General features: G+C 43.7%; 1 protein-coding gene across 1 annotated transcript in view; it reads left to right on the top strand.

Moving 5' to 3' along the window:
* Positions 1-2,098, top strand: part of LOC147709820 (uncharacterized) — a 66,254-nt gene extending 64,156 nt beyond the window's left edge. Inside the window, exon 3 of the transcript XR_015296734.1 lies at positions 1,664-2,098. The gene's annotated coding sequence lies outside the window, so the exon portion shown is untranslated. The remainder of the gene's footprint in view (positions 1-1,663) is intronic.
* The last annotated feature ends 12,673 nt before the right edge of the window (positions 2,099-14,771 follow it).

The raw sequence follows: 14,771 nt of genomic DNA, 5'->3' as shown, positions 1-14,771 counted from the left end.
TATCTAAATAAAGTAGAATCTTTACCCTCTTTAGCTAGTTTTAACTTCACTATCCCCACATTTTTTGTTTCTTTGCGCTGCACCCTCATTCACACAGCTGTCTCTTCATATGTGGATTTAGAGTATCCTACCAGCTATTGAAAACATCCCTGAGCTCCTCCCTGTCAGAGAAGGGGTTGTAGCCCCCAGAGGAACTAGGTTTTTACTCTGGGAGGAGAATCCCATATGATGAAGCATGTCACCTCTGGTGAGTGAGGGATTTCGTCCTGAAAAGGAAAGTGCCCACAGTTAGTTCTGTGGCACATAGTCATTGGTTCTGTATTATTTATCTTTTTGTTCACAAACTATCTAGTAGTGGTTCGCCACACTCTTCGATTTTTGTAATAGACCCAAGGATTTCATACTGTTTAGTGATTAAGTGTTGGGGATTAAATCCTGTGTTGGCTTAAAAATTTCCTGAGGACCCTCTGGCTTTGAACAGTTTTTTGTTTGGTAGAATAAGATGGTCTACCAGACCCCTGTTTTAAGTCATCTGAAAAGTGTATTTTCTTTTTCCATAGATTGTTTAAGATTTAAGCTAATGTGGTTTTATCTGATATATGTCCTATGTTCTCTATGCAGGCAAATACTGTATTAGTCGGTAGGAGGGATATATTCTTGTTGTCCTGAAGAAGATGGTCTTATCCTGTTTTATCCACCGAAACCCGGCAACGCCTAGTTTTGTTAAATTTGAGGGACAAAGTTTCACGTTAAGAAAACCCTCAGACAGTGCAATTACTCTAATTGATTCATGCAAATTAACATTTTTTATGACAAATGTGTGTCTTATATGTGGTCGACAAATTATTATTTTATCTGGTTTTAGATTGATTATACTTGAACTTTGTGAGAAAAATATATATATATATTGTTCGATATTAAACTTGATCATCAAGGAATGTTTTGGTTGTACACTTGATGACTGGTGTATATGAGTGTGTGATGGTGTAAGAGGTGATGAACGATAGAGGTAATAGAATCTAGTTTTCCAAAATAATTTATTTGTGACGATTAAGTCTTACATGGAACCCTGTCTCTTGGAGTTACAGGGCCTCTTTCTATTACATTGACGTAAAATGGTTCTAATCCGCCTGTTCCTTGACTAGATATGGTCAGAGTCTCGGATCTCTGGAGTTACACTATGTCGAAGATGCTCTGATTACCTGTTCAACCTATTCCAGACTCTCTGATAGTATAAAGGACTCCCTTGCAGCTACTGCTTATGTTTCCTGCCGTTATTGTGATGCTCTGTCTTGCATGGTCCATTCACTGGAAAAGGCTCCATTTTTGTTAAACCTGTGTGTGAATAGGAAGCATTCCATGGATAAGAAAGGAGGCATTGTGTTGCTATGTATTTAACATTGTAGCGTGTCGTAGGGAGAGGGTCTCACTCAATGAACAAGGGACCTTCTCTGGTTTCTTGGTTGCTATTTTAGCACGCGCTCCTCGTTAGAAGGGGATCATTGAAGGATCGTATGCCCTTACTCTGCCTACTGCATCTTCACTTTGAAAGTGTAATCTAGAATGTATTCAGCTCATTTGTCTTTATGAACAATTACATTCCAATAGATTTTCGTGATGGACTTATCCAGTGTGTTTTTATTTTTAAATCTTTTTCTTATAGGTGAAACAAATGCAATAATAATCGAAAAAGGTGAAGGCAGTAAACATTACTTGTTTAGGAAGTGATGTAAAAACAGTATACCTTGAGATCACTTCCAATGAAGGCTAATACTGTGTCAAAGTCTTTTTCTACAGCTGAAAAACCATACTGTCCAATGAGGTCTGCACTTGGCACTTAGGGATCAGCTGATATACAAAGAAGACATAACACACTGAATAAACTGAAGCAAGTCTGATGAAATGCTCATTACGAAGGAAAAACTAACCTACTATAGGAAAGAAAACAAATAAGAGAAACCGTGTGAATATGTAGACGATCACAACACATTTATTAGGGGGAGAAAGAGCAAGGGCGACATCAGAACCTTCATACTGGAGAAAAACCCTATTTGATGGAATGACTGTGGAAACGTTTTTTTTTACAATGAAAGACCTAATGCAGCATCAGAGTATCCACGGAGAGGAGAAACCATATAAATGTACAGAATGTAATAAAGTGTTTGGAAGGAAGAGGTATCTAAGGAAGCATCAACAAATCCACAGTGGGGAGAGACCATATGGCTGCACTGAATGTGACAAGGCATTTATAGCAAAAGTACAGCTAACACAACATGAGAAAATCCACACTGGGGAGAAACTGTATGAATGTTCAGAATTCATCAAAGCATTCATAGCAAATGGAAAGCTAAAACAACATCAGAAAATCCACACTGGGGAGAAACCAGATCAATGTGCACAGTGTGGCAAAGCATTCATAACTAATCATGAGCTAACACAACATCAGAAAATCCACACTGGGGAGAAACCATATCAATGTACAGAGTGGGACAAAGCATTCATAATAAAGGGGCAGCTAAAACAACATCAGAAAATCCATACTGGGGAGAAACCATATCAATCTACAGAGTGTGACAAAGCATTCATAAGAAATGGAGAGCTAAAACGACATAAAAAATCCATACTGGGGAGAAACCATATCAATTTTCACAGTGTGACAAAGCATTCATAAGAAATGGAGAGCTTAAATGACATAAAGAAAATCCATGCTAAGGAGAAACCATATCAATGTACAGAGTGTGACAAAGCATTTATAAGAAAGTGGCAGCTAAATCAACATCAGAAAATCCACACTGGGGAGAAACCGTATGAATGTACAGAATGCAACAAAGCATTTATAAGAAATCTAGAGCTAAAACGACATCAGAAAATCCACACTGGGGAGAAACCATATCAATGTGCACAGTGTGGCAAGGCATTTATAACTAACGGAGAGCTAAAACTACATCAGAAAATCCACACTAGGGAGAAACCATATCAATGTACAGAATGTGGCAAAGCATTTATAACCAATGGAGAACAGAACCAACATCAGAAAATCCATGCTAGGGAGAAACCATATCAATGTACAGAGTGTGACAAAGCATTCATAAGAAAGTGGCACCTAAATCAACATCAGAAAATCCATACTGGGGAGAAACAATATCAATGTACAGAGTGTGGCAAAGCACTGGGTACAAATGGAGTGTTAAAACAACATAAAGGTGACATTGGGGAGAAACAATATCAATGTACAGAGTGAGACAAAGCATTGTTAATAAATGGAGATCTGAAGCAACATCAGAAAATCTATTTGGGAGAAACCGAATGAATGTACAGAGTTTGACAAAGCATTTTTAACAAATAGAGAGCTAAAAACAACATACGAAAGTCCATACTGGAGAGAAACCATATCAATGTACAAAATGTGACATGGGATTTTTTAGAAAGCAAAATTTAATTTACCATCGGAAAGTTCACACAGGCGAGAAACCATATCAATGTATTGACTTTCACAAAACATTCATAACAAATGACGATCTAAAATGACATTAGAAAATCCACATGGAGAGAAATGCTATGTACATACAGAATGTGATAGTCTTAAATAGGAAGAATAAGCTAATACAGCATCAACAGATTCACACTAGGTAGTAACCATGTGATATGCTACAAAACAAAATTTAATATGACTTTAGAATGCTCACATTGAAGAGAAACTATATAAATGTATTGAACGTGAGAGTGCATTCATAAGAAATAGAGAGCTAACACAATATCAAAAGTCCCCACTTAAGAATACACTGAATATGGCAAGGCATTTATTAGCAAGATGAGTTAAAACGACATCAGCAAGTCTCTTCTGGGAAAATCTGTATGAATGTACAAAATGCAACAGTGTTCTTAATGAAGTAACCGTATGAATGTAAAGAATGTGACAAGGCATTTATTAGAAGGACACGGCCAATATAACATCAGAAGTTTCACACAGAGGTAAAACCATATGCATGCACTTACTACTTACTGAGACAAGACATTGTTTAAAAAACCCATACCTGCTCACAGTGTTATGTTTCATACAGATTCCCCAATATAGGCTCAGGTAATAACCAAATCTTTTACCTATATCTCCCCTGCCATTACGCTACATAACGGTTCTTGGTAGTGACATTATACCTAGTTATGGTACTGTTTACTCGGAAAAACTAGCCTCATCCATTATGCATGAGGATTCTTGGAATCTCAGCAAGACTACCATCTCCTGCATAATAACTATGTATAAGGGTTATTCCTTCCGTCATTGTTAGACCCGGCCTTGTGGCGTGGTCCTCCCTGACCCATAGCGACACACCCTGACCCTTGCACCACACCCAACCCAGGGGTACCCCGGCCCAGCCAACCCTTCCTTCCATGAAACGCACCCGACCCCGGACCTCCCCATCCGTACCCTCCATCTTCCCGGCCCCATAAGACCTGCGTGCCCACTTCCCTGCACCTAAAATGGCCGCCCAGCCACAGCGCAACCTAGGCCCAGAGGCGCCACCCCGGCTGACGGACAGCGCTCCCAGTGAGTGAGAGAAGGAGGAGCAGTTTCTATCCCACCTCCAACCTCCTCGTGAGAGATGGGTTTTGATCGCCCCTCCGGCCTCCCTGAGGGCTGGCTCCATGCCTGCTGTGTGTCTGGGACTCCTCCCGAACCTGACTTTAAAGGATCAAAGGGCCGCGTGGCAGGAAACCCCAACAAGCGGCCCCCAGGTGCTAAGACCCCTGCCGGTGAGGACTCCGGACATCAAAGAGGAGTCGACCTATAACAAGGGGGTGTAATGGCAGAGTTTTTGGCTTTATTTAGCAGTGATATAGATCATTAATCTTGCTCACATCTAGTATAGGTATTCTTAGCCTGTGTTGTCCCTTTTAAGCCCTTTTTTCCAGACCTAGAAGAGGATAGCTGCTTAATATGCCTTTATTCTTGACTTTAACCTGTCTATTGCCTATTGGCTTTGACATATTAGACACATTGGTATGGTTTATGTAGGTATTCTGACAGAGCTAAGGAGCATTTCACCCCTTTCAGGCCTACAGGCCTAGAGCTAGAGGGACTCCATCTTGATGAAGCTGAGAGGCTTTTCAGGGCAAAGGCAAAGTTTATAGTTAAGGCTGTTGTGTGCTAGAGGAAAATCCAGTTAGGACTGCTTCTTATCCGAGAAATGTGTTTTTCTCTTGGGCCCAGACGTAACAAGCAGATGGCCACTGCGGTTGCGTGGAAGCCTGGGAGCTGGCACAGGAATTCGGTAGGAGACAGCCCTCTGTTGGAAATTTCCATGAGGGGAGAGGAATCCATATTAGCGAGCTACAGGAGAGGAGGAGTGGTCAGTTCAGTTTGGAGTTCAGTCCAGCGTGGTGTGCAGTTCAGCATGGTGCTCAGAACAGCTTGGAGCACAGAACAGCTGGGAGCTCAATTCAGCTTGGAGCTCAGAACAGCTTGCAGAGAGAGAGAGGATGTCTGCTGGAGCTGCAGAATAGAGTGCAGTTCTTAAATGGAGAAAGAAGGCAGACGATTGCTGAAGATGAGGAGAGAGAAAGCAGTGCAGAGAGCATCAAAGAAGGCTGTCAGCTGGAGCAACTGAACCAGAGGCGTGGTGATGTGGTGAAGGAGGGAGAGACAGAGAGAGCCCTAATCCCACCAGAGGCAGAGAGAGAGCCCTAATCCCACCAGAGGCAGAGAGAGAAATCTTCCTTCTAATAGGTGAGGTAGTCTGAATTAGTTACACTTACAACACCTTAATCTTGTTCTTATTCCCTAGGATGTGTAACTAATCCTTTCCCTTTCAGCGGAGTGTTCCTGTTATGTTTAATCCTTCTCTTTCAGCGGTGTGTTAAAGTTACTGCTAGTTATAGAGACCCCATAGTTTTGTATATGTATGCTTTATTATTGATAAAATAAATGACCCCATTAATTAGTGAATTAGTGTGCATGAGTTCTTTTATGATAAAGTTATCCTGGCTTCTAGCCAGTTGCTGTTGAGCCACTGATGGATCAGAAGGGAGTAGGAGCGCTTAAATCAAGAAATAACTCAATCACATAGTGTGTATCCCATACGGTGAGGGTAATCCCCTTTTCTAGTAGTATTACTGTTTGAACAGATGCTACCCCTGATCAGGTAAGTAATAGTGAGGGAGAGAGGAGACCTGCAACTAAGGGACCACACCCTCCCATAATCCTGTAAACAGCGTCTTCTGTTCCAAAGCATAGGTAACCTTTTTCCTCCTAGTCAGATGTTATAGCCAGAACAGATGTTGCCCCTGATCCGGTAAGTCTGAATGAATAGGGAGAACAGGGAGCCCTTGAGCTGGGGAATTGTTGACACTAAGTAATTCGGCTATCCCATAATATTATTGTAGTAGCAGACCCTTAGTGAAGAGACTTCCCAATATATATATATAATATATATATATATATATATAGGTGTTCATAGGAATGTGGTCGTCGTTGATATGCGACGTTAGTGAGAACGCTGGGGAGGATTACCAGCGTGGAGGGCTGCCGGATTGCGGCCCGTGTGTAAGTGAGAGCGCCAGGAAGGAGACTGGCGTGTAGTTTTGCAGGATTGCAAACAGTTTGGAAAAGGGAGCATTGGGTTCTGCAGGCCCATGTGTAGACGCACCGGATTGTGTGTCATATCTGCCCTAGGGTAGACCGGTCTGGGTCTGAGTGGCCGCGAGACCAACTGATGTGAATATAAGTGTGGTGTAGGGTATGGATATCCCTAGTAATCAGTGAGTATTCTTAGTATCACTATAGATTTAGTGGTGTTTTTAATAATATGAGCTTGTATATTGCGAGTTCCCCATCTTCAGGTGGGTGCCCAGGTGCCTGGATAGTTGGTCCTGAGGAGGGATGTGATTACGTTCTGGCTGGGTTGGAGGGGCCCCTAGGGGCTGATCCCACCTACTCAGAAAATCCAGCCATAACATCTGGCGTCTACGAACAGTTTATGAAACCTGTGTGACCTTGCCATGTGCTTAGAGAGTGTCCCATGTGTTCTGAGGGAGTGCCCTGAACGCCGGTTCCATCTGGCGTACTGTTGCAGTTTATGTAGCCTGTGTGACCTATGGGCTTGAACAGTTGCAGCGTGAGGAGATTGCATTACATCATGGCATTTGGTTTATTCAGGGTGGAAGGAATGGTTTTCGTCTTGGTGTTTAAGCTGTCAGGGTTGAAGGATGGCATTACATGAGGAAGCCATTTACATCTTTGTGATGGTCCAATTGTATAAATGTGTGTAAAAAATGCTTTTAAATTGCCCATTAAATTGCTTGCTGCATCTGCTTATGCTGTGTAATGTGAAATATGTTCATTGTTATATGATCTGTGGAGTTCTTTGACTATAGCTCCTTGTAAATATGACTTGTGAATAGCGCCATGTTAATGTGGCTTGTGAGGTGCATGTTCTTATGTTGATCTACTGTGTTCCTTGTGCATTGCGCCTTGGATATATTGTTTGTGAAAAGTTTGTCTTGTAAATATGGCTTGTGAATAGCGCCATGTGGTCATGGCTTGGACAGGGCATGTTATCATTACGTTAGGCAGGAGAGAGCTGGATCTCTCTCGGGTGCTTGGGGATAACGTTTTGAAAATATGTGTACGTGTTATCTGTAAACGTGAAGAAATGTGCTCATGATTTTCCCATGTATCTGCAGACGTTGGGGAATGATTGTGCTTGAGCTGCCAAAGGGTTCATATCTTGAGTTGAGATGGCAGTCTTTATTTTTAACATGCTGTCAACGCGCATGGTTATCTGACCTGACTATAAAAGTCAGTGGATTATTTGATGGTTTGATTTTGACTTTTTTTTTGATTCCTTGGTCTGCCTACGTGCTTTGTCAGCTTCTTGACGGAAAGGTAACATCTTGTGCTTTGCGAAGGGTTCTGTTCCTTTTGAACTACGTCTACGAATTTGTGTGGGTTTGCCTTGGAACTGTAGGTTATAAATCAACCAGTCGGATTGATAAAGGGTTTGCACGGAGAGAGAGCTGTGTTCTTTTAAAATGAGTGAAATGTTAAGGAGGTGGCCCGTTAGAATGCATGCTACGGGCTGTTTTCATTAATTATTTCTTTGAGGGTTTTCCATCTAGAAAGGAATGTGCTGGTTGCAGTGATCACAGGTTGAGAATAATCAATCTTGCCCGACAGTGCATGGTAACATGTGCTTTTAATTAGTGAAAGGCAACCATGTGCCTTTGAAAAAATATAAAATGTAACATTATTATTTTCCCATATGTAAAATACAACCTTTTTTTATAAATGTGTCAGCAAAACCAGCCTTAATAAGTTCACCAACTCAGTTAGAAAATAATAGGCTGTTTAATAATGTATGAATGTGGCCCTTTGATTAGGTTGGATTAAATAGCTTGCATGTTTAATTAGACTGTAATGTAAAAAGACATGATGCCCCTGGTTGAATTAAACACAATGTTGAAATGTATCTGCATTTTATGTTGTTTTAAAATTATTTCTCTTTCAACAGCTGACAATGGTCCATGTTAATTGTTTTTTTTTGTCAAATGCAGGAAGTATAATTTTGTGTGCAAAACTGAGTTGCCCCTTTCTACATAAGTGCTCATATTTTAAATGTCTTGCCTTTAGCTGAATTAGTTAGACAAAAGTCTTTTTAGAAACTGGAGTTTTTGAGTAGCAGTTGTTACGACCCACGGAGGTGGGACGCTATGAACACTGTCCAGAGCCATGTTTCCGGGAAAGACTACACATCCCATGATTCCCGGGGGAGAGCGACGCGTCTGGCGATGACGTCAGTTTCAGGAAGTTCAAAACGGAGTGAATCCTGCATCGCCTCGCCGTATATTCTGTGTCCGGATTGCTGTTACGGTAGGATCCCCAGATTGTGGCTGCGTATCCTTTTTGGTGCTTTTTCATTATTCCTTCGCATTCCTTGCTGTTTGCTTTTGTAGCGTGTTCCGCTCAGGGGAAGTTCCTCTTGGCGGTTAGCGGAGCCTTTCCAGTGGCTTCGTGATCAGAGACCAGTCATCCTTGTTATTCAGATTTTGCCTAATCCTAGTTAGGCTCTTGCTGGTATTCAGGTTTCACGAGGAGGCTACAGATTTAAGCCTTACGCTTTGACTTTTGATTATCTTATCCCGCGCAGTGGATGTGCTAGAGTTATTACTTGAGATCCCCGTCTGCAGAGACTGCGCATCTGTGGGGGGTGATTTAAAGAACCTTGTTTTCTTTGAACTGGAAGACTGCTTTTCTTTGGGGAAACATTTCATGTACTGTATGCTCGCTGGTGCAGGACCTTACCAGCCGGGTGTAAAGACAGTGAGGCTTTGGGTGACGTAACCCAGAAGTCGTTTATGTGTGAAGATCTACAGAAACAAAAGTCTGTTATTTGCTGTTTATTTATCTTTTCACAACAGGGGTATAATGAGCTTCGCCTGGCTGGCTGTTTTCCATTCTGCCCTCTGTTGAAGCCCTTATTGTTAACAACACTGGTATGTGCTAGTTACCATAGGGAGATATTTATGTGGAACTGTGCTATTGTTAACAAACGGTGTCTTGTGTTCCTAGGATTGTGCTGTTATTATCTACCATCTGAAGGCCAGGCAAAGCCAACCCTATCCTACCCTCCAGGTAACTAGAATTCAGTCATAGGGCGGTTCAGATCAGAGAAGCCCAAGAAGTCAGGTTATATAGGATATAAGATAGAGTGTGATTGTTTGCTTCTTGTTCTCATTTCAGCTTCTCCGCCCTCCAGTTCCTGCCCTGCAGTTCCTGTTATCCCTCACTTGATCCCCACTGTGAGTCTGTTATTGTCAGACCCAGAGGTTATCGAGAGGTGGAACCCTTATTGGCATCGTACCATCCTGAGGACTTTGGGACCTGACAGAATATATGGCCCAAGAATCTAGTCCTCCCGGTGTTACGATATCATGACCACTCTCGAAGACCTAATGTCCGCATTGGCCATAGTACAGACTGAGTTGCAGGCTTCCAGGGCGGAAACTGCAACGTTGCAAGCACAGGTTGATAGGTTGAATAGAAACCCTTTCAATGCAGGCACCCAGCCTACTTCTTCGGTGGTGGTAGAAGTCCCCACACCGATTCCATTGGCCGCTCCAGAACGGTTCCATGGGGATAGTGATAAGGTGCAGGTTTTTCTCACTCAAGTTCTTTTACACTTTTCATGCAAACCTAAAGTCTTCAACACTAACCATGCAAGGGTGGCCTTTCTCATATCTTATTTGGGTGGGGATGCTGCTCAGTGGGCGGTACCACTAGTTAAGAAAGACGATCCTTTGTTAAGGGATTGGGAGGCCTTTAAGACTGAGTTCGAGAAAACATTTAACCGCAGGTCAGCCACCTTGTCAGCAGATAGGGACCTACTGGGGTTAAGACAAGGAAATAGGGATCTGATAACATACCTTAATGATTTCCGAAGACTAATTACTGAAACGGACTGGCCTGAAAGCAAGCGCCTGGCCATCTTTTACAATGGATTGACTGGAGAGATGAAAGACGCCTTGGCACCAATTGACCCCCAACCCAGTACTTGCGAGGATATGATTAGCTTGGTGCTGCGGCTGGACCATCGTCTCAGTGATAGACGAGGAGACACTAGGCGAAAGGACAGGACCAGGTCTAGTTATGAGTACTCCAGAACAGCAGAAGCAACGTCCGCTGCAAAACCCGAGCCCATGGAAATAGGAGCCGTTAGATCCCCTCTATCGGCGGAGGAAAGAGAATATCGAAGAAAGAGGGGATTGTGTTTATATTGTGGCAGGAAGGGGCACTTCATACGAGAATGCCCAACAAAGACAAAAGGTCGTTATGACAATCGGAAGGTGTCTGTTTTGTCTTCTGAACCGGAGGCGGGAAACGAGAAGGCTTGAAGAGGAGTGAAGGGTGCCCTTCAAGTACGTTGTATATCCCTTCTTTGGATAGACAAAGCACAAGAGAAGCTATACATTTCTATGTGAACATAGGAGTGGACCTACAGGAGAAAAGGACCTGGATCAAAGCCATGTTAGATTCAGGGGCGACTGGTTGTTTTATGGACCAGGCTACAGCTAGTAGTCTAGGGTTGGAACTGCAAGAGAAAGAAACCCCTGAAGCGGTGTTTGCGGTCGATGGTCGAAAATTGACTTTCGGACCCATCAGGTTACAAACCAAGGAGCTCTGTGTGACCATGGGTGTAGAACATCAGGAGAGGTTGTTCTTCAATATCATTCACGCACCACAGTATGGGGTGATTCTTGGACTACCATGGCTTAGAAGACACAACCCTGCAATAGATTGGGAAAATCAGGTGCTACATTTTACTTCGGAGTTCTGTCAGAGGAATTGCTATCCGATGAATCTAAGTCCAGCTATCGGGTTGGCTAGCATCCATCATATAGCCACGGCAGTGGAACAGAATGTGGAACTCCCGGCTGTATATCAAGATTTGGCAGAGGTCTTTAGTGAAACAAAGGCAGAAACGCTACCACCCCACAGACCGTATGACTGCCAAATAGATCTGATTCCTGGGGCTAAAATACCAGCAGGACGGGTGTATGCTTTGACGGAACCGGAGACTCTGCATCTCAGGTCATATTTGGATAAACTGTTAGAACTGGGATTCATCAGGGAATCTAAGTCTCCGGCCGCCTCTCCGTTATTTTTTATCCCGAAGGCCAACGGTGATCTTAGAGCCTGTGCAGACTACAGAGCATTGAACGCCATAACGGTGAAGAATAAATATCCTCTCCCCCTGATCACGGGATTGTTGGAGCAGGTGAAGGATGCAGTGATATTTACAAGGCTAGACCTAAAGGGAGCTTATCACTTAGTCCGAATGAGGCCCGGGGATGAGTGGAAGACAGCTATAAAGACACGTTTTGGATTATACGAATATTTAGTGATGCCCTTCGGGCTGTGTAACGCCCCAGCAGCCTTTCAATTCTTTTTGGATGACGTTTTGAAGGAGTACTTGGATCGTTTCGTCATCGTATATATAGATGACATTTTGATTTACTCCTCCACCACCAGTCAACACACGGGTCATGTGAAGGCGGTATTACGCACTTTATTGGATAATCGACTATACTGTAAGCTCAGTAAGTGTGAGTTCAACGCTACCACGGTGGAGTTCTTAGGGGTCATGCTCACACCTCAGGGTCAGGAGATGTCCGAAAGGAAGATATTGGCAGTCAGAGTGGCCTTCACCCAAAACTGTAAGAGACATCCAGTGCTTCATTGGATTTGCGAATTTCTATCGCAGGTTCATCGAAAACTTCTCTGCTATGGCCTGCCCTATGACGAGACTGCTAAAGAAGAAGGTGGCATTCGTTTGGACCGAGGAAGCCCAAAGAAGTTTCGAGGAGCTGAAGAAAGCCTTTGTGTCGGCACCGGTACTGATGCATGCAGACCCTAGCAAGCCTTTTATAGTGGAAGCAGATGCTTCGGATGTAGCTGTAGGAGGGGTATTATCGCAACGTCATTCTGACACGGGCCAGTTGCATCCAGTAGCATATTTATCACGGACGCTAAATCAGGCTGAACGAAACTATGTAATAGCCGAGAAAGAACTGCTGGCGATAAGAACAGCCTTCCTAGAATGGAGGCATCATCTCATGGGTGCGAGACATGCAGTAACTGTTTATACAGACCATCGCAACTTACAGTACATGGCTGCAGCTCGCCATTTGACGCCTAGACAGATGCGATGGATGATGCATTTCGCTGAATACGATTTCATCGTGACCTATAGGCCGGGAAAGGATAATAGAAAGGCAGATGCATTATCGCGACAACATACTAAAACGGACACTGCAGACAGAAAGGAAGAAGCTATCATCAACCCGGAGAAGGTTATAGGGGTCACATGTACCCAGATGTTTCTACGCAGTGTTATGAGCAATGTACAGAAGGAGGAATGGAAGAAATGGTTACAAGTACATAAAGAGTGGACCATGGTGCAGGGTCTCCCCATGCGAAAGAAACAGTTGCTATTACCTATCCAGGCCCTACGGAAGCAAGTGTTTCAGTGGTGTCACACGGCGCCTTGTGCAGGACATAACGGCTACAGCAAGACGCTTGAGCGGATACAAAGACAGTTTTGGTGGCCAAACATCAAAAGAGATGTGACAACGTGGGTGGCAGAGTGTCCGGTTTGCAACCAGATGAAAACGTTGCATACAAAACAGTCAGGTTTATTACAGCCGCTCCCCACGCCTGATGTCCCATGGGAATGCATCTCTATGGACTTTGTGGTAGGCATGCCAATAGATCAGGGGTGTACCACCATCCTAGTGGTAGTGGATTATCTGACCAAAATGGCGCATTTTATTGCTTGCAAGAAAGTACCATCTGCTAGTGTGTTGGCACATCTGATCCTCCAAAACATAGTGAGGTTACATGGGTTGCCCAAGGTGATTGTATCCGACAGGGGAAGTCAGTTTACAGCAAAATTTTGGAAAACGTGGTGTAAGGCTTTAGGTATAACATCCAGTACATCCACAAGTTTCCATCCTCAAACAGATGGGCAGACAGAAAGGGCAAATCAAACCTTGAAGCAGTATTTGAGATGCTATGTGGATGTCACTAATGAGGATTGGGTGGGACGGTTATGGTTGGCTGAAATAGCTTACAACAGCGCTGTTCATGGGTCCACCAAACATGCCCCTTTTTACTGCACATATGGCTTTCATCCTAATTTCACTCCGTTCCATCACCCCGCTTCTGCGTCCCCTGTCCCCGAAGTTCAGGAAAGGGTGCGGGATCTCCAGGAGATCTGGTTGAAGGTTAAGGGGCAATTAGCACTAGCCAAGGCAAGATACAAAACCTATGTCGATAAGCACAGGCAGATCGGTCCAGTGTATCAAAAGGGTGACTATGTATGGTTATCCACAAAGAACATAAGATTCAGGAGGTACAGTGTATTTAATCCTAAGTACATAGGTCCTTACAAAGTTCTGAAACTGGTGAATCCTGTGGTGGTGAAATTGGCTTTGCCTTCCTCCTTGCGTATACATCCAGCATTTCATGTATCACTAGTCAAACCTGCAAGGGTGGGTAAGAAGAGCAGGCCTGCTCCTGTTGAGGTCAATGGTGAGGAGGAGCATGAAGTGAGGGGTATCGTGGATTCCAAAATCTATCGTACCAGATTGTGGTATTTAGTGGCTTGGAAGGGGTACGGTAATGATGAGAATTCGTGGGAACCTGCATCAGGTGTTCATGCTCCCAAGTATGTTCGGCTGTTCCACAAACGTTTCCCCCACAAGCCATGTCTCTGTCAGTGTTCTTCTGGGGAGGGATGTACTGTTACGACCCACGGAGGTGGGACGCTATGAACACTGTCCAGAGCCATGTTTCCGGGAAAGACTACACATCCCATGATTCCCGGGGGAGAGCGACGCGTCTGGCGATGACGTCAGTTTCAGGAAGTTCAAAACGGAGTGAATCCTGCATCGCCTCGCCGTATATTCTGTGTCCGGATTGCTGTTACGGTAGGATCCCCAGATTGTGGCTGCGTATCCTTTTTGGTGCTTTTTCATTATTCCTTCGCATTCCTTGCTGTTTGCTTTTGTAGCGTGTTCCGCTCAGGGGAAGTTCCTCTTGGCGGTTAGCGGAGCCTTTCCAGTGGCTTCGTGATCAGAGACCAGTCGTCCTTGTTATTCAGATTTTGCCTAATCCTAGTTAGGCTCTTGCTGGTATTCAGGTTTCACGAGGAGGCTACAGATTTAAGCCTTACGCTTTGACTTTTGATTATCTTATCCCGCGCAGTGGATGTGCT

This window comes from Lissotriton vulgaris, chromosome 6 (assembly GCF_964263255.1).
Source record: "Lissotriton vulgaris chromosome 6, aLisVul1.2, whole genome shotgun sequence".
Lineage (NCBI taxonomy): Eukaryota > Metazoa > Chordata > Amphibia > Caudata > Salamandridae > Lissotriton > Lissotriton vulgaris.
Note: the sequence above shows the minus strand (reverse complement) of the source record. Positions and strands in the feature narration are given on the sequence as shown.